This window comes from Schistocerca nitens, chromosome 8, assembly GCF_023898315.1.
Source record: "Schistocerca nitens isolate TAMUIC-IGC-003100 chromosome 8, iqSchNite1.1, whole genome shotgun sequence".
NCBI lineage: Eukaryota > Metazoa > Arthropoda > Insecta > Orthoptera > Acrididae > Schistocerca > Schistocerca nitens.
The window spans coordinates 285,713,963-285,733,948 of NC_064621.1; the positions used below are offsets into that span (position 1 = coordinate 285,713,963).

General features: G+C 42.9%; 1 protein-coding gene and 3 non-coding genes across 4 annotated transcripts in view; 1 reads left to right on the forward strand and 3 right to left on the reverse strand.

The window, feature by feature from the left end:
• LOC126198423 (uncharacterized) overlaps positions 1-19,986 on the reverse strand; it is a 60,196-nt gene that overhangs the window by 34,296 nt on the left and 5,914 nt on the right. The gene's annotated exons all lie outside the window — the stretch shown is intronic.
• Trnat-ugu (transfer RNA threonine (anticodon UGU)) lies at positions 1,063-1,137 on the reverse strand. The gene has a single exon. It is a non-coding gene; the product is annotated as a tRNA-Thr (tRNA).
• On the reverse strand, positions 1,503-1,577 carry Trnat-ugu (transfer RNA threonine (anticodon UGU)). Its single transcript has one exon. It is a non-coding gene; the product is annotated as a tRNA-Thr (tRNA).
• Positions 2,595-2,669, forward strand: Trnat-ugu (transfer RNA threonine (anticodon UGU)). Its single transcript has one exon. It is a non-coding gene; the product is annotated as a tRNA-Thr (tRNA).

Below are 19,986 nucleotides of genomic sequence, written 5' to 3' on the forward strand. Positions count from 1 at the left end.
TTAATCTGTCCAAAACCTCACAGAGAAAAGAGACTATAGCATTTTTAGTTGTTAAGCCATTTCTAAAACCAAACTGTACATTTGACAGCAAATTATGTGAATTTAAATGCTGCAGTAACCTCGTATATACAACCCTCTCGATAACTTTAGCAAACACCGATGGCATAGAAATAGGTCTATAATTATCAACATTATCCCTGTCTCCCTTTTTATAAAGTGGCTTCACTACCAAGTACTTTAATCAGTCAGGAAACCGACCACTCCTAAAGGAAAAGTTACAGATATGGCTAAGTACTGGGCTAACATACATGGAATAATACTTCAGTATTCTGCTAGATACCCCGTCATATCCATGAGAGTTCTTGGTCTTTAGTGATTTAATTATTAACTCAATCTCCCTCTTGTCAGTATCATGGAGGAGCATTTCAGGTAACAGTCTCGGAACACTTTTTTCTATGAGCGCTATATGATTCCCTGTTGGGACTAGGTTTCTATTTAGTTCACCTGCTATATTCAGAAAGTGATTATTAAATACTGTACATATATGCGACTTATCAGTAACACGGACATTCCCACTACGCACTGATTCTATATCCTCGACCTGTCTCTGCAGACCAGCCACTTCCTTTACGACTGACCATATGGTTTTAATTTTATCCGGAGACTTAGCTATTCTATCTGCATACCACATACTTTTTGCCTTCCTAATAACTTTTTTAAGCACCTTACAATACTGTTTGTAATGGGCTACTGGATTTAGATTGTGACTGTTTCTAACGTTTTGATATAATTGCCACTTCGTTCTACAAGATATTCTTATACCTCTAGTCAGCCACCCAGGCTGCCTGTTTGTGCTAGTACCCTGTTTTGAACGTTCTAACGGAAAGCAACTTTCAAAGAGCACGAGAAAAGTCTTGAGGAAAGCATTATATTTATCGTCTACTGTATCAGCACTATAAACATCTTGCCACTCTTGTTCCTTGATAAGGAATGATAATTAAATGGACACCCTAGCTGCAAACAGGCATTGATGTACTTCATTGGGGACATGTTGAAAATGTGTGCCCCGACCGGGACTCGAACCCGGGATCTCCTGCTTACATGGCAGACGCTCTATCCATCTGAGCCACCGCGGGCACAGAGGATAGTGCATCTGCAGGGACTTATCCCTTGCACGCTCCCCGTGAGGTCCACATTCCCAACATGTCCACACCACTACATTCGTAGTGCGCCTAATAGCTGTTTGCCCATCATACTCATTACTCGTGGCCGATTAATCTACCAAGTCCCGCATGAGTTTGGGCATAGCGTGTGCGTTCACACAAGAAGGTCAATGGCCGGGAAGCCATATTTTAACTATATATGACGGTAGTATCTGTTCCCGAAAGAACAGTTACCGTGGATGACCATGCAGCTTTGCTAGAAATGAAATGATAATTAAATGGACACCCTAGCTGCAAACAGGCGTTGATGTACTTCATTGGGGACATGTTGAAAATGTGTGCCCCGACCGGGACTCGAACCCGGGATCTCCTGCTTACATGGCAGACGCTCTATCCATCTGAGCCACCGCGGGCACAGAGGATAGTGCGTCTGCAGGGACTTATCCCGTGCACGCTCCCCGTGAGGTCCACATTCCCAACATGTCCACACCACTACATTCGTAGTGCGCCTAATAGATGTTTGCCCATCATACTCATTACTCGTGGAAGATTAATCTACCAAGTCCCGCTCGAGTTCGGGCATAGCGTGTGCGTTCGCACAAGAAGGTCAATGGCCGGGAAGCCATATTTTAACTATATATGACGGTAGTATCTGTTCCCGAAAGAACAGTTACCGTGAATGACCATGCAGCTTTGCTAGAAATGAAATGATAATTAAATGGACACCCTAGCTGCAAACAGGCGTTGATGTACTTCATTGGGGACATGTTGAAAATGTGTGCCCCGCGGTGGCTCAGATGGATAGAGCGTCTGCCATGTAAGCCGGAGATCCCGGGTTCGAGTCCCGGTCGGGGCACACATTTTCAACATGTCCCCAATGAAGTACATCAACGCCTGTTTGCAGCTAGGGTGTCCATTTAATTATCATTTCATTTCTAGCAAAGCTGCATGGTCATCCACAGTAACTGTTCTTTCAGGCCGGCCGCGGTGGTCTCGCGGTTCTAGGCGCGCAGTCCGGAACCGTGGGACTGCTACGTTCGCAGGTTCGAATCCTGCCTCGGGCATGGATGTGTGTGATGTCCTTAGGTTAGTTAGGTTTAAGTAGTTCTAAGTTCTAGGGGACTGATAACCACAGCAGTTGAGTCCCATAGTGCTCAGAGCCCAATTTTTTTTTTTTGTTCTTTCAGGAACAGATACTACCGTCATATATAGTTAAAATATGGCTTCCCGGCCATTGACCTTCTTGTGCGAACGCACACGCTATGCCCGAACTCGTGCGGGACTTGGTAGATTAATCTGCCACGAGTAATGAGGATGATGGGCAAACATCTATTAGGCGCACTACGAATGTAGTGGTGTGGACATGTTGGGAATGTGGACCTCACGGGGAGCGTGCAAGGGATAAGTCCCTGTAGACGCACTATCCTCTGTGCCCGCGGTGGCTCAGATGGATAGAGCGTCTGCCATGTAAGCAGGAGATCCCGGGTTCGAGTCCCGGTCGGGGCACACATTTTCAAGATGTCCCCAATGAAGTACATCAACGCCTGTATGCAGCTAGGGTGTCCATTTAACTATCATTTCATTTCTAGCAAAGCTGCATGGTCATCCACGATAACTGTTCTTTCGGGAACAGATACTACCGTGATATATCCTTGATAAGGTTTACAAAAGTCTCTACAGCAACTGGATCAGCTTTCCTAAAAAGTTGGTAACTATATTTAACATGTGTTGCAGCACAAAAATCTTTTAGACTTAAAATTTGTGCATCATAATCTGAAAGGCCATTCACCATTTTGCTAACAGAATGCCCTTCTAGTAATGACGAATGAATAAAAATATTGTCTATGGTTGTTCTACTGTTCCCTTGCACTCTCGTTGGAAAGAATACGGTTTGCATAAGATTATATGAGTTAAGGAGGTCTACCAGCATCCTTTTCCTTGCACAATCACTTACACAATTTATATTGAAGTCACCACATATAACTAACTTTTTGTATTTCCTATAAAGTGAACCAAGAACCTCCTCTAGCTTTAGCAAAAATGTTGTGAAATCGGAGTTTGGGGATCTATAAATAACAACAGTAAGAAGTTTAGCTCCACTAAATTTAACAGCACATCATATCAAGCCATTGTTCTTGCGGCTCTGTGTTGCCCCTCTACGCATGTGATGTTTGCTGCTACATCCGTGATGACGAAGTACAACAGAATTTGCCACTCTCTTCAGTGTGTTGAACCTATGAGGCGAAACAGATGAGAGCCAGATACTGGAATAATGATAAAGTCTATTTCAATGCTGCATGAGAGATCTCGGAGTATGTCATCTTAACTCTTGCAACTACAATGTATGATCGTACAAGTTTAATGTCCTTTCCGAAGCTGTTAACGACAGCAATACGTAACACAATGCAATACCGCAGTTTCATTGAACGCGGATCTCCACTACAGCACTCCGCCTTGCATTACAGCTGACACCTTTCTTCTGTCTAGTTACCTGCTGACGAGATCTCGACAGAGGACAATACTCGTATTACATGTATAGGCCTCCACAGCTGTTGTAATCGTCAGTACAAAGTAAAAATTTGGTTAAGAGGCCGCATCATCATGTGGTTTTGCAGACCAAAGTTTCGGCAATTGCTGGAAGTGGTCTTTATCAGCGTGACGTACACTTGCAACAGGTGCCGAAATGTTGAAATTGAAAACAACATGGGAACGCCATCAAACATCCGAAATCGATGTGTTGAAGAGTAGAACATATCCCCTATGAAATTTATTTTACACGATTAAAGGGAGCCCGCGATATCTATTGTGCTGAACCAAAGGAACAAGGCAACAAATGTTCTTTATTTTCGCTCTTTTCACCTTTCAGTTGACTATACGGTTTTCAACGTTCGTATGGTGTCCGACTATTGCTTAGCCTTTGCAGCGCGTCACTGTGCAACTGTATACAGAAAAATAGCACTATGTCATCGAGTTACGTAGACAGAAGCATTTCTGTTATAACAATGTGCTTCGGATACCAATGAGAGCAAGGCGATGGCAAAACAATACTTCAAAACTATGAATTTAGGAGCATGGGAGATAGTGCAAAGGTTGGGATGCCAATGTATTATATACATACGACAGAATGAAGTGAAAATAGCCTGCTACCAAGAATGTCGGTGATTTTTTTTTTTACTCAGGGACAGTATTCTCACACTGGGCAGCGATAATATTGTGACAGCCACCGATCGAATTGGTGCATTGGTTTGGACGCTAAACTCTCATTCGCGTTCAGGTGAGGTACAAATCCCAGTCTGTCTACCCAGATGTGGACTTCCCATGGTTTCCGTAAGCCGCTTAAGGTGAATGCAAGGATGGTTCCTCTGCAAAGGACACCGCCAACGCCTTCCCCTTACTTGTTCAATCGCAGCCCATGCTCTGTCTATAATGACCTCGTAGTCGATTGGTGATAAATACCGTTGTCTAAATTTGAATCTACATAGTCTCACGGCGTAGTAGTTGATCCATAAAGCTACTTGAATTCAGCACCAATCAGACTTTGTCCTCTGCTAATATTTCGGCTGTTGACAATTCAGCCGTCTCGGAGCGAGCAGTAAAGACTGACGGTAACGCCTCTGTGTCTAGTTTTATCTCGTGAAGGCACCACAGGGCTATGCTCGTCTGGCTTCCAGAACGGCTTAATGATTGACTTTTATGTTTTGTTTCCGTATTATGACTGTTGTCTGCAATCTGTTAGCGCCTAGATGTCTGAGTATGGAGAAAGATCTTATCTCAAGCGTCGGGATAACGTGTACCTAACAGATGAATGAGATGGCGGAGCTAAAGGGAAGCCTCTACATTTGGGTTTTCAGGCCGAAGGTTAAAGCGCACCCTCCACTTCGTTCACCGGTAGTACGAACCAATGCGCATGCGCGTGCGTGTTTGTAGCTTACAGGCGCTCAGCGGCAAGATTGGCAACGCCCGTACGAAAATTAGTAGGAACGAATGTAGTAAAATGGCTACACATTTCGTCAAACAAGAAGGAGTAATGCAACAGAGTTATACTCACTCACTAAATACCGAACTCACTGAAGGCCATCCACAACAAGCAAGAAAATAGTAAACGCAGTACCACAAGGATGACAGATACGCTACTGTGACGCCCAACTTCCGGTCGACAGGGGAACAGTACCGTTGTATAGGAGACCTAACTACGGCAGTGCCAGATTCCTGTTTTTTGCGGATTTTGAGGTGGAGGTGTTATAATCTACAATTTTTAAACGTCATCTTTTGGAGGCACGTGGCTGACACAACTGTACTATGGCTCCATGGCGAGGACAAACTTCATTAATTCTTGTACCATCTGAATTCCATTCATGGGAAAATATTTGCCATGAAGCTGGAAAAGGACAGATGCCTCCCTTTCTTGGATGCCTTCATTCACCGGAAAAACCGATGGCACCCTGGAATATGGTGTTTTTGGCGAGCCGACATATACGGATCTGTACCTGCTAGTGGACATCTACCATCATCCCGAGCAGACTGATAGTGTCGTTAACACTTGTAGATAGGGCAAAAACAATCTCTGATAACGACTATCTATGGGAAGATTCTGACACCTTAACAAGTTTTCCGGAGCTAACGGCTATCCACCATGGAAAATCAGTAAGACTACGCAGTTCAAACTGAAATTGAGTGTCCCATCTCGAAGAAGCTGAAGAGATAAGGTTCAAGTCCATAGACTTCCTACAATTCGTAGTGAACCTGCCTCCTAAAGTACGTCGTATCTGTATTACTAAACGGCTAAAATGTGCACTCGTTCCCAGTTGCATGTTGCCTATCTAACAGCTTCCAGGGGAACAAGAATGATTTTCAGTATTTCATTCAGTTATTGACCGAATTTAAAAGTTTTAAACGCTGTGATAAGCTACTCCAAAAGATATAATCTTTCGCTAACGGTTTAACACATTAAGTCAAGTATTTAAGTTAATAACACTTTGATGCAGCGTAAGTCACGGCGCGCAAATTACCCAGACTACAGTCGTCGCATATTTTGGAATGAGGGCACTTAGCGACTGCCGACAAATTTTACACATAATTTCAAAACTTGTCGCAACTTTCTCGCTGACACACCCAGTTAAAAATGAAAGGAAAAAACGTTTATCGCTTGCTACCTTTTTTCTGTTCATGCAGTAAAACTTCAGCATCGGGCATGACGTTTTAAATTATTACTTCATTACTTCTAACTATTCGAGTCACATTTTGCAGACAGTACCCACAGAAACCACAAAATGTACCTCCTAAATTATATCATTTTAAGACACACAATTCAACAAGAGATATGACGTCAAAAGTATTTGTATATAGGTATTCAGTTCTTTAAACACTCAGGGTAGGGGTTAATCGTCCTCTCTAAATATAAAGCCAAGATTATTTTTCTGCCAAAGCCACCTCTACGATGGATTACTTGATTTTGTGGAAGGCAGGCGTGTATAAAATTGCACAATGTGGTGTGACATATTTCGAATGCATCTTACGTACAGTTCAAGAGTGCTGCGTGGAACATCGGGGCTGCTATAAGCTGGTACATCTGCAATGGCCAATCACCGTATTCAGGCAGGTCACGCTATGAACTATAAGAACGTCCAGTTTTTAACATCGATTTCATCCTTATGGGATTCGGTTTTATGGGATGCCGTTGAAATACTTTCGACGAGTGACTCAATCAATCGTGATGATGGTTTCCTGGCAATAGTTAGCCGCTCATGGACAGCGGTAGGCCTACTGTTCCCTCGCGACCGCAATTTGTAACAACATTCTTAATAGAGGGCATCACGGTAACATAAACATCTGCCGTGTACGCTTGCGCTATTTGCTCACCATGTCGATATCTAAGGTGGACGGGAATGCTTTATTTACTATTAGTCTTTACGGCTAGCTCCAAAAATGGCTGAACCGTTTGCTTACTGGCGGAATATTAGTAGAACATAAAGTTTAGTTACGGCTGAATTATCACCGTTCGTCGATCTCGCAGTCTACCATCTTTTGTACTTTGACGTCCTTGGCGATACTTCGACAGCGATCTTTTGATGCTGTAGATGTATGTGACAAATGAATTCGACTCTATGTGTGAAGGACTAGAAAAGCTTATGAACCGTTAGCGGATGTTCGAGGGTGGGTTATTGCCTGAGGACTGGGGACGAGTATCACGGAAAAGGTAAGAATGTTTACCGTGTTGCCGCCACTGGTGTCTGTTGAAAGCGTACAGTATGATTTGCAAAGGAAGTATGTGTGAAATCCGAAGTCTGACGTCAGAAGTGCTGTCGGATTACACAGAAAGTCGATCTTAAGAAGTCACAAAAACAAACACTAATCGACGGAGGACTTTCAGCTTATGTAATGTGTCGCCTTGTTAATCGGAATGTCTACCAACGATGTCAATGGTACGACGTCTCTTAAGTTGGTCACGGACAGTTTGTATGCCAACATGCGGTCCATTATTATCTCGCTCAGACTTTGACTATGTGCGTCATCTCGAACGTCTGGTATCGGTTATCTACCGTGTGAGATCTGACAATAGTGGTTTCGTGACTCATGCTCAACACACTAACTGAAGCAACCCCGTACTGTGGTTGCACCAGCACACCAGAAAGTGGCATCATCTGCTTGCTATTCGCCAGCTCAAAACAGGAAGAGGACAACAATCAGTGGTAAAGCTGTCACCAACCTGAAGTTTTATTTGAAAACATAGTACTTTACTAGGTGTGGTTCTATTTTCACATTAGCAGATTGCTGCCAGTGGTGATAAATGACAGACTGGTGATCGAACCCAAGAGCTGTGGATTTTTGGGGTGACACTGAAAACGTCAGTGTTAGCATTCTGGTCTCGTTAAACTACAGGCTGAGCTGCTTAAAAAAACTAAAGCTCTAAATACATCTTTGTAGTTACATAAAGTGCTACAATCAATAGTATTCAAGTGCTTTGATTGTAAAAATCTTCCAACTCTTGTAACAAAGCACCTTAAGCAGTTTGTTTCACGTTATTAAATTGCTTTCTAACCCCTTTTCTGCCATATTTTCCCTTCTGTATACTACATTAAGTTAGCTTATGTTTCCATATGTGTACAGCAATCGTGACAGCTCTCACATATCGGATGACAGATGACAAACCCCACTCTGGGGTATACTGTTATTATATCTGTATCCCAGTTTGGGGTTTGTCAACTGTCATCCGACATATGAGAGCTGTCACGGTTATTACACACATTTTCACGCAATTTGGGTGCATAGATCCTGACAAATCAGTACCCAGAACAACCACCTCTTGCCGTAATAATAGCCTTGATACGCCTGGGCATTTAGTCAAACAGAGCTTGGATGGCGTGTATAGGTACAGCTGTCCATGCAGCTTCAACACAATACCACAGTCCAAGAGTAGTCACTGGCGTATTGTGACGAGCCAGTTGCTCGGCCGCCAATGACCAGAAGTTTCCAATTGGTGAGAGATCTGGAGAATGTGCTGGCCAGGGCAGCAGTCGAACATTTTCTGTATCCAGAAAGGTCCGTGCAGGACCTGCAACATGCGGTCGTGCATTATCCTGCTGAAATGTAGGGTTTCGCAGGGATCGAATGAAGGGTAGAGCCACGGGTCGTAACACATCTGAAATGCAACGTCCACTGCTCAAAGTGCCGTCAATGCCAACAAGAGGTGACCGAGACGTGTAACCAATGGCACCCCATACCATCACGCTGGGTGATACGCCAGTATGGCGAAGACGAATACACGATTCCAATGTGCGTTCACCGCGATGTCGCCAAACACGGATGTGACCATCATGATGCTGTAAACAGAACCTGGATTCATCCGAAAAAATGACGTTTTGCCCTTCGTGCACCCAGGTTCATCGTTGAGTACACCATCGCAAGCGCTGTTGTCTGTGATGCAGCGTCAAGGGTAACCCCAGCCACGGTCTCCGAGCTGATAGTCCGTGCTGCTGCAAACGTCGTCGAACTGTTCGTGCAGATGGTTGTTGTCTTGCACACGTCCCCATCTGTTGACTCAGGGATCGAGACGTGGCTGCACGATCCATTACAGCCATGCGGATAAGATGCCTGTCATCTCGACTGCTAGTGATACGAGGCCGTTGGGATACAGCACGGCGTTCCGTATTACCCTCCCAAACCCACCGATTCCATATTCTGCTAACAGTCATTGGATCTCGACCAACGTGAGCAGCAATGTCGCGATACGATAAACCGCAATCGCGATAGGTTACAATCCGACCTTTATCAAAGTCGGAAACGTGATGGTACGCATTTCTCCTCCTTACACCAAGCATCACAACAACGTTTCACCAGGCAACGCCCGTCAACTGCTGTTTGTGTATGAGAAATCGGTTGGAAACTTTCCTCATGTCAGCACGTTGTAGGTGTCGCCACCGGCGCCAACCTTGTGTGAATGCTCTGAAAAGCTAATCATTTGCATATCACAGCATCTTCTTCCTGTCGGTTAAATTTCGCGTCTGTAGCCCATCATCTTCGTGGTGTAGCGATTTTAATGGCCAGTAGTGTATATAGGACAAACAGCGAGATAATCGTTCTCATCGGATTAGGGAAGGAAGCCGCTAGTGCCCTGTCAAAGGACCCATCCCGGCATTTGCCTGAAGCGATTTAGGGAAATCACGGAAAACGTAAATCAGGATGGCCGTACACGGGATTGAACCGTCGTCCTCCCGAATGCGAGTCCAGTGTGCTAACCACTACGCCACCTCACTCGGCAGATATATATAGACACAACATGAAAACATAAATTGAATGTAGATTATAGAAGGGAAAGTATGACAGAAGAGATTAGGAAACAAAGAATTCAAGCTATCTCGTTACCAAATGCAAGGTAAATCAGTTCAGCGGGTTCGTAAAAATAAATAATAAATATGATGCAACAGTTTTTCAACCATCTCAGTGTTAATCACCTGATATATCCTAAAGTACATTCAGTGGTATATGTGAACACTTTATGCAAAGGGTGTTGCGATCGCAAATACAGTTAGTAGTAAAGAAGTAAAAAAATGAAAACGTCATACATGAGGCTAAAATTAACGTAAGCGATAATTATTTTTCCTTTCATATTTTGTCACAGAGGGGCGGGCATCAGAGAGGACTAAACGGCGAGATCATCAGTTCCGCGATTCAAAAGTTACTTGCGTAAGATAGTGGGGAGGGGTGTAACTGTGAAAGCGAGGAAGTTAAAACACACACAGTAGAGGCATAAATAAAAGGGTATGCTGAATCTAAAAAACTGGAAAAACAGAAGGATAAAAAAGCCGTCTTTGCACGGGGGAGTGTTCATGGATCCCAGACCTAGAAAACAAGAGAGGCCCCAACTACAACGAACCTGCCCCTGCTCTAGAAGTAAAGCAAAACCTTATAACTGAAAATAAAAACCACTTTCACGTAGGAAACAGAGGACCAGTTCAACCATCCGTCAATCGTCTGCTAATGTTGATGACAAGTAATCCGCAAGCCTATACCTAGTACGAAGGTCCAAAAGAAAGCGACATTCCATCAACATGTGGGATACCGTCAGCCTGGCTCCCAAACACATTGTGGGGGTGGCTCGGTATGCAAGAGGAAACAATGAATAAGCTAAGTGTGACCGATGCTAGACGATATAAGACAAGTGGACACCTTCAGAGAGGAGCTGAAGGAAGAACACCAAACTGCATTGGAGTTGCACTGTATCTCTGGAGAGGGTAATGACAGTAAACCAACAGCATCGAAGGAAATAATGAACTGTGTAAAATTCTCATATTTGCAACCGACATACTTTTTTCTAGGATAATAAAAGAGACTTTGAAACAAGTACAAAACCAAATATTTAATGATTGTGTAGAAAAAGATTGTATTTTAAATCTAGTAAACTCTTCCAATTTCAAATTATAAAATCTACAGTAGTATACATGTGGAGGCCTACATATTACCACAGTTTAAGAATTAGATGAAATTTTCTGAGAAGACTTTTCGTAATTAAACAAAGTAACATGTTACTCTTCAGACATCATAAATGTTGGACAGCGTGACTTTCCCTTCTCCAAAATAAAAAGCGCTAAAAGTATCAAAAACAATTGGCAAAAAAGGACTTCGCCCTCCATCTGACATGGAATGAAAGATAATTTCAAAATAAAAAATTACAAAACAGTGTAATTCGCTTAAAAATTTCATTGCTGCTTCAGTTACATCTAGAACAGATAAAATGCTCTGCCTGATAAGAAAAGGGCCCCTATCGAAAGTATTTCATACAGTTTACTTTATTATGTACTGTATTATTATTTTTGTTGTTGTCTTTCTATTTTTGTTCGACTAAGGAAGAGAAAGCGTGAACAATATGGGTGTGACACGATTCCTTCCTATGATATCCTTATCTAAAAAGTAATTGGAAGAAAGACTGAGAATTCAATGTAGTTCAGGTGTTTGATTTGCGGAATAAAATTATGTGAGAAGTCATTAGTGTTCAAAATCACGTGTGCGTTAATACTGGAAATATCACGTTTTAGCAGTCTAATAACTAAAGACGTCTTGCTAGGGCAGTGCCGCGCTGCAGGCTAAGGAGACGCTCGGGCTCGTTATTCAAACCACCACTGATGCTGTCACTGCAGCAGTGACGGAAAAAATACAGAAAGCTGTGGAGGCGAATGCGAGCGAGATCCGTGCACTGGACACATCGTTAAAAGCAAGTGAGGAGAAAGCACGACTACTCGAACAGAAATTGATCGAGAAGTCGGACGAGCTCGAACAATATCAGAGACGCAATAATCTGAGACTGTTCGGCATTCCAGAGAGCAGCAGAGAGAACACAGATGAACTAGTGATAAACCTTGTCCAAGAAAAGCTAGGCGTGCAGGTGACTCTGAGTGACATTGGCAGAAGTCATAGAGTGGGTCGTAGGTCGCCAGGTTCTACAAAACCAAGACCTATAATAGTGAAATTTGTGTCATATAGGAAAAGATCTGAAATCTTCAGAGCAAAGAAGAATCTCGCGAAGTCGGGTCTGACAGTACGCGAGGATCTGACCTCTGAAAGACTAAACATTTTGAAGAGCGCGATTTCGAAATTTGGGCTACAGAACGTATGGACAAATGACGGCAGGATAATGGTTAAGACCGAAAACGAAAAGAGAACAATTTGCAGTGTTAATGAACTCGAAAGCCTGTGCTTTAGAAGCGAAATCATGTCTAATCTTGCTGCCACTAACATGTATGTTTATATTGTTTACACTGTCAACCGTAACTTAATTAATGTATTATCAAATTTTTCGTTTCTCCACATAACTATTTTTTATCTCTAATTGTTTTCTCGTGTAATTTTGTTATTATTTGTATTATCAACTTTTCGTTTCTCCACATAACTATTTTCATCTCTAAATGTTTTTCTCGTGTAATTTTGTTAATTATTACATAAGGTAGTCTCACTTCCGTCTTTAATTAGCAACCCACCATCATACTTTAGTTGTTATCCTCATAAGTGCAATTAACATCACACTCTACCGTAACGTGCAGATTACTCCCGTTGTGTTTAGTGAAATTCCTTCCCCTGCCAGCCCACGGCTACTTCCAGAACCGTTGCAGACCTTGCTGACCTTGGCCGCAGATCCTGTTGCCTCCCCAGGGACCCACCCCCTCCCCCTCACGGCCGCTTTCACGGCACAGAATTGGGAGGACACTCCCTCTCCCCTCCCCCCCTCCTTCATTCACCTTCCGCATTCCTCATGCCAGACCCTCTTGTCACCGCTAACCACGACCCGCAAACACCTGTCGGCACTCGGCAGTTTCCTCGGGCAATCAACACCCGAGCGCACCAAGCCACATATTGTACATGCAAATGTCCAATCTTTACCAGCTCACTTCGACGAGTTCAAATATATTTTTCAAACTACTGATATACACGTAATACTTTTGTCAGAGACTTGGCTCAAACTAAGTATTCCTACAACTTCCGTAAACCTAGATGGCTATATCTTTCTCAGGCACTACAGATGCAACAGACGAGGGGGCGGAGTAGGGGCGTACATACGCTCTGATTTATCACCTACTGTACTACATACATCCAACAACAATGTAGATAAACAAGAGGAATATGTGTTCATAGAGATCAAATCCCTTAACAGAAAGTGCTTAATATGCGTCCTTTGCAAACCTCCTAAAGTAGGTGGGTTAGCCTGCTTCGAAACTACGCTCTCTAGTCTGGAATCGTCATATGAACATGTAATTATAGCAGGTGACACTAACATTAATGTTCTGCGCTATAGTCCTTCCACTGGGAAATTTAAGAGGATGCTTTCTTCCTCAAATATGACGCTACTTCAGCTGGCACCTACTCATCACACGACTGCCAGTCCTACTTTCATAGATATATTCGCAACGAAATCTCCAAACAGAATAATCCGCACCTCTCAAATATCTGCACCTAGCATGTCTGCGCATGACATTTTCATGACGTATTCACTAGAATGTCCTAGAAAGAAACAAAAACTGTCTACATATCCAGACTTCAAACACATAAATTTGCCTGAACTCGAAACTGAGGCACAAGAAATAGTTTGGGCGACGGCCTCTACTCCCCTCATGGACATAAACGACAAACTCCATGATTTCGCTAGCAAAATTACCAAACTATATGACAAATATGCTCCAATAAAGACCAGAAAAGTAAAAAGGAAACCTGCACCTTGGCTGACTGATGAACTAAAAAAGCTCATGAATCTCAGAGACGCTGCACATCGAGCATACAAGATACACCCTACACCTGAAAATCATACTGTATACAAGCAGAAACGGAACATAGTCAGTCAAGCGGCGAGAAACGCTAAGCTCAGGCATGCCCGTACATTAGCTGACAATAGATGTTGACCAGCTATGCTGTGGAAAAATCTCCATAGTCTTGCTTTAGGAAAAATAAAAGTTGCAGAAAACCCCATGGTCCCAGCTGAAGAACTAAACCGATTCTTCACATTACCTACAACCACAATTGAACCGCAAAAAAACAAAGAATCATTCATTACTTCATGGGGATGAACGTCTGTAGCAAAGAAAGATTCTATCTACAGCACGTCACTTGCAATACTGTCAAGAAAGCCATAATGCGGATTAGATCAGCATCGACTGGACGTGATGGCATCACTATCTAGATGGTAAAACTTATTATTGATCAACTACTGCCCTCTGTAACAGACATCACAAGTGTTTTCCCTAAGGCCTGGAAACGGACAAATTAAGCCACTGCCTACAAAGGAGATCGCCACAGCACCCTCTGACTACCGCCCCATCTGCCTTCTTCCTGCACTATCAAAGGCCTTAGAATATATAGTACATGACCAGCTCACCAACTACCTAACTACTAACAACCTACTAGACGAATACCAATCAGGTTTCCGTAAACATCGAAGCACAACATCCGCACTGATAAAGATGACAGATGACCTGAAACTTGCCATGGACAGACAAGAAGCGACTTTCATTTGATTCTTAGATTTCAGCAAAGCATTTGATACTGTCGAAGCCGGCCGCGGTGGTCGTGCGGTTCTAGGCGCTCCAGTCCGGAGCCGCGCTGCTGCTACGGTCGCAGGTTCGAATCCTGCCTCGGGCATGGATGTGTGTGATGTCCTTAGGTTAGTTCGGTTTAATTAGTTCTAAGTTCTAGGGGACTGATGACCACAGTAGTTGAGTCCCATAGTGCTCAGAGCCATTTGAACCATTTTTGTTACTGTCGACTTCGACATCTTACTAGCCAAACCTATCGGTCTAAATTTCTCACCAAGTGCAGTGCAATGGTTTCGCTCATACATAAAGTCTCCGTCACCAAAGCGTCCTGTCCAGGAATATAAAGTCACAATGGCTGCAGGTAGTGTCAGGCGTTCCCCAAGGCTCTGTATTAGGTCCTATACTCTTCTCTCTGTATGTCAATGATGTGTCATCGGTTCTGACCTATTGCAAGTATCATATGTGTGCTGATGACCTTCAGTTGTATCTAAGTGCGAAACCAAGCAATCTTAAGAAAGCTATTGAAAATTTCAATACTGACCCAGATGCACTATCAAAATGGGCACAGGACATAGGACTAAAACTAAACCCATCTAAAACCCAAGCGGTACTTGTTGGTCACTCTAAGCTCATTAGCCCAAAACATCGGGAATCGGTACCATCTCTTATCCTAAATGGGACAAATATTAACTTCTCTCCCTCAGCAAAGAGTTTGGGAATAATAATAGATGAAAATCTAAATTGGACAGAGCACGTAACTGCAGTGTGCAAAAAAGCTTCAGCATCCCTTAATGTCCTAAAAAAATATAAAAAACTCTTCCCTTTCGATCTGAAAAAGAAATTAGTACAAAAGCTTATACTCCCAATCATTGACTACAGCGATATTATCCTACAAGGCCTCTATCAAGAAAATTCGCGACGTCTGGAACTGGTCATGAATGCCTGCGTCCGATATATCTGCGACGTTCGACTTTTTGATCACATTTCACCAGCATATGCAAAATTGTCCTGGCTGTGTGCAGACAAACGCAGAGATTTCCATACACTCTGTCTCATCTACTGCCTCATAAATGTACACTGTCCCTCATATCTCTCCTCGTCCTTAATGTTTATGTCGGAACAACATGACAGAAACAGACGTCCCCATCATAATAAAATCCTCTCTGTTCCACTGCATCGCTCAGTCACATTCTCCAAGTCCTTTACAGTAGCGGGAACCCGTCTCTGGAATAACCTCCCTCGTTATGTTAGAGAACTTAAAAAAATGTCCGGCTTCAAAAAACAGTTAATGACGTATCTACTTAACCAACAGTAATGCCTTCCTCTGTACATGAATGCGCTTCACCTCATTACTTCCCTCTTTCCCCCTCCTTAAATCTCCCTTCCCCAAAACTCGCTTTACTAGTAAACATCTACTTTACACACCAAGATATTAATGTACATCTGCACAAATCTTCATTACTATTGCCAATTTTTCTCATGTTTGTCATTATTATTTGATTTTGTTTTTTTACTGTTGTTATTATTGCTTTTATCATAATTTTTATGTATAGCACCTGTTGTAAAAATACTGCCATCATTTACTTTATTAGGTCTTAGTCATTACTCTTTATTCATATTGTCACTAGAGTAATCTAATTTTCTTATTTAAACTATTGTCATGAAGTAACTCTGATGTGTGAAATGCTGCATGTGTTCTCTGGAATAACCTCCCTCGTTATGTTAGAGAACTTAAAAAAATGTCCGGCTTCAAAAAACAGTTAATGACGTATCTACTTAACCAACAGTAATGCCTTCCTCTGTACATGAATGCGCTTCACCTCATTACTTCCCTCTTTCCCCCTCCTTAAATCTCCCTTCCCCAAAACTCGCTTTACTAGTAAACATCTACTGTACACACCAAGATATTAATGTACATCTGCACAAATCTTCATTACTATTGCCAATTTTTCTCATGTTTGTCATTATTATTTGATTTTGTTTTTTTACTGTTGTTATTATTGCTTTTATCATAATTTTTATGTATAGCACCTGTTGTAAAAATACTGCCATCATTTACTTTATTAGGTCTTAGTCATTACTCTTTATTCATATTGTCACTAGAGTAATCTAATTTTCTTATTTAAACTATTGTCATGAAGTAACTCTGATGTGTGAAATGCTGCATGTGTGGAACACTGGTCCGGTGTAAGAGAGGGCCTTATGGCCCTAATCTGATCAGGTTAAATAAATAAATAAATAAATATTTTCGGTTCTTACAAGGCGACCACACCTGCTCGGCATCACCAATTTCGTCCAGATCTATGGTATAAGCAAGAAATGACCTGAAATGAAAGTGACAGAAAAAGGTACGGCCAAACTTTCAGGAAACATTCCTCACACACAAATAAAGAAAAGATGTTATGTGGACATGTGTCCGGAAACACTTAATTTCCATGTTAGAGCTCATTTTAGTTTCGTCAGTATGTACTGTACTTTCTCGATTCACCGCCACATGTGTGGGCTGACGAGAATCCGCACGCAATTGTGCAATCACGTCATCAACACAGATTTTCTGTGAACGTTTGGGCAGGCATTGTTGGTGGTATCTTGATTGGGCACCATGTTCTTCCACCTACGCTCGACGGAGCGCGTTATCATGATTTCATACGGGATACTCTACCTGTGCTGCTAGAACATGTGCCTTTACAAGTACGACACAATATGTGGTTCATGCACGATGGAGCTCCTGCACATTTCAGTCGAAGTGTTCGTACGCTTCTCAACAACAGATTCGGTGATCGATGGATTGGTAGAGGCGGACCAATTCCATGGCCTCCACGCTCTCCTGACCTCAACCCTTTTGACTTTCATTTATGGTGGCATTTGAAAGCTCTTGTCTACGCAACCCCGGTACCAAATGTAGAGACTCTTCGTGCTCGTATTGTGGACGGCTGTGATACAATAAGCCATTCTCCAAGGCTGCATCAGCACATCAGGGATTCCATGCGACGGAGGGTGGATGCATGTATCATCGCTAACGGAGGACATTTTGAACATTTTCTGTAACAAAGCGTTTGAAGTCACACTGGTACGTTCTGTTGCTGTGTGTTTCCATTCCATGATTAATGTGATTTGAAGAGAAGTAATAAAATGAGCTCTAACATGGAAAGTAAGCGTTTCCGGACACATGTCCACATAACATATTTTTTTTCTTTGTGTGTGAGGAATGTTTCCTGAAAGTTTGGCCGTACATTTTGGTAACACCATATATATATATATATATATATATATATATATATATATATATATATATATAGAGAGAGAGAGAGAGAGAGAGAGAGAGAGAGAGAGAGAGAGAGGGGGGGGGGGGGGAGGGGGGGGTATACAGGGTGTCCCATTTATCTTGACCACCCTAAATAACTGTTTGTCCAGATGCAAAGTGCAAAATGTTTCAAGCAAATGTTCTTAAGCCGTCAGGGGGACATCAGCATGATTGCCTTCGATGTAGCTTGTTTTTTACAAAGATATGAACAGCGGTATGACTTTTTTAAATGGAACCCTGTCTTTTTTATTCAGCAATTCATTTCCTCTCCTAAAGCCCTAATCAAAAATGTATCACTGAAACACAAAGTTATTAATTACATAACATAACATTGACGTTGACTCTCCCAGTGCTTAGGGCAGTTACTCGGGGTAACGGAATATATACACGTGCTGACGTTGACAGAGGACAAATGTAAACATAAGTAGAATGCACACCCGTCATTCCGTCAACCATCGTCAGTTGAAGATCTGTGTGTGCTGGCCGCTGTGTCCGAGCGGTTCTAGGCGCTTCAGTCCCGAACCGCGCTGCTGCTACGGTCGCAGGTTCGAATCCTGCCTCGGGCATGGCTGTGTGTGATGTCCTTAGGTTAGTTAGGTTTAAGTAGTTCTAAGTCTTGGGGGCTGATGACATCAGATGTTAAGTCTCGTAGTGCTTGGAGCCATTTGAACCATTTTTGAACCAAGAGCTGTGTGAGTAGAATGTACACCAACGAAGAGAAGACAGAAACGCTCCCAAATATTTAATACGATATTATTAAAAGGAAATGCCAGTAAGGTTAGAATTTTACATCTCTTCAACATTGGTATCACAAAGATAGAGGAAACAAAGCGGCAATCTCCTGTTTATGAATCCACCCTGTGGTGATGTGGTAGATCCAGGATGTCCTGACAGGGGTACCACATTCGCTCCGCCCACCAACGGTCAGTAACGCAGATTTGAAAAGGGTGCGGCTCATGGCGTTCTGTGTCTTTTGTAGAAAGGGTCGGTCAGCTGCAGTCGAGATTTGGCAGCTGCGGGCAAGGGCCGAATACCTTCTGTCCCGGGGCAAACTGATATTCGTGTTTACCCCGGCTCCTAGCACTGTCTGCTTGCAGTGCCGCTAGCAGGGACGCTAACGAAATGCTGACAGCAGACCCGGAAGTCGGCCTCCTTTTGGAACGAGAAGAAAACTTCGCAACAGCTTTGAATGTGGGCTTGAGCCATTTTGGCTCTCATAGTGATTAAGTCTGTGTGTGTGTGTTTTATCCTCTTGGAAGGTCATTAGACAAAATGTTTCTTCGGGTTTGGTAAAACAAACTTTTATTTACGGACCAACAGTGTTAAAATTCACTTACGGTTACCTTCGGCAACTCGTGGTTGTGCGGTAGCGTTCTCGCTTCCCACGCCCGGGTTCCCGGGTTCGATTCCCGGCGGGGTTGGGGATTTTCTCTGCCTCGTGATGACTGGGTGTTGTGTGCTGTCCTTAGGTTAGTTAGGTTTAAGTAGTTCTAAGTTCTAGGGGACTGATGACCATAGATGTTAAGTCCCATAGTGCTCAGAGCCATTTGACCCATTTTTTCCCCTCTTTTCATGGTTTTCTTATATCGCATCTTCCGCACGACTCTCTCGGCAAACAGAAGGAATTCTGTTGTCTCTGTTGAGCTGACAATGATAACACACAAGCGTGACCTCGAAACAAGAAAGATGTGGCAAAGCACTAAAAAAGAAAAAAAGAAAAAAAAAGCACTGGAGTGGCAGACGGCACAGGAACGAGTTCCAGATATTCGTCCGGCCGGTCACATTAAGGATTTCCATGTTTCCTTTGGATCACTCTAGGCGACTAAGAAGATGGTTGATTTATGAAGACAATACTCGATTTTCCTATCCCACGCTTGTCTAAATCTGAGCTTGTGCTACGTTTTTAATGATTTCCTTATGGCAGTGAGTTTAGCTTTCCTTGCTTCTTTCAGTTTGAAATGGACAAGAGACCGCTTACGTAGAAAATGGCTCTGAGCGCTATAGG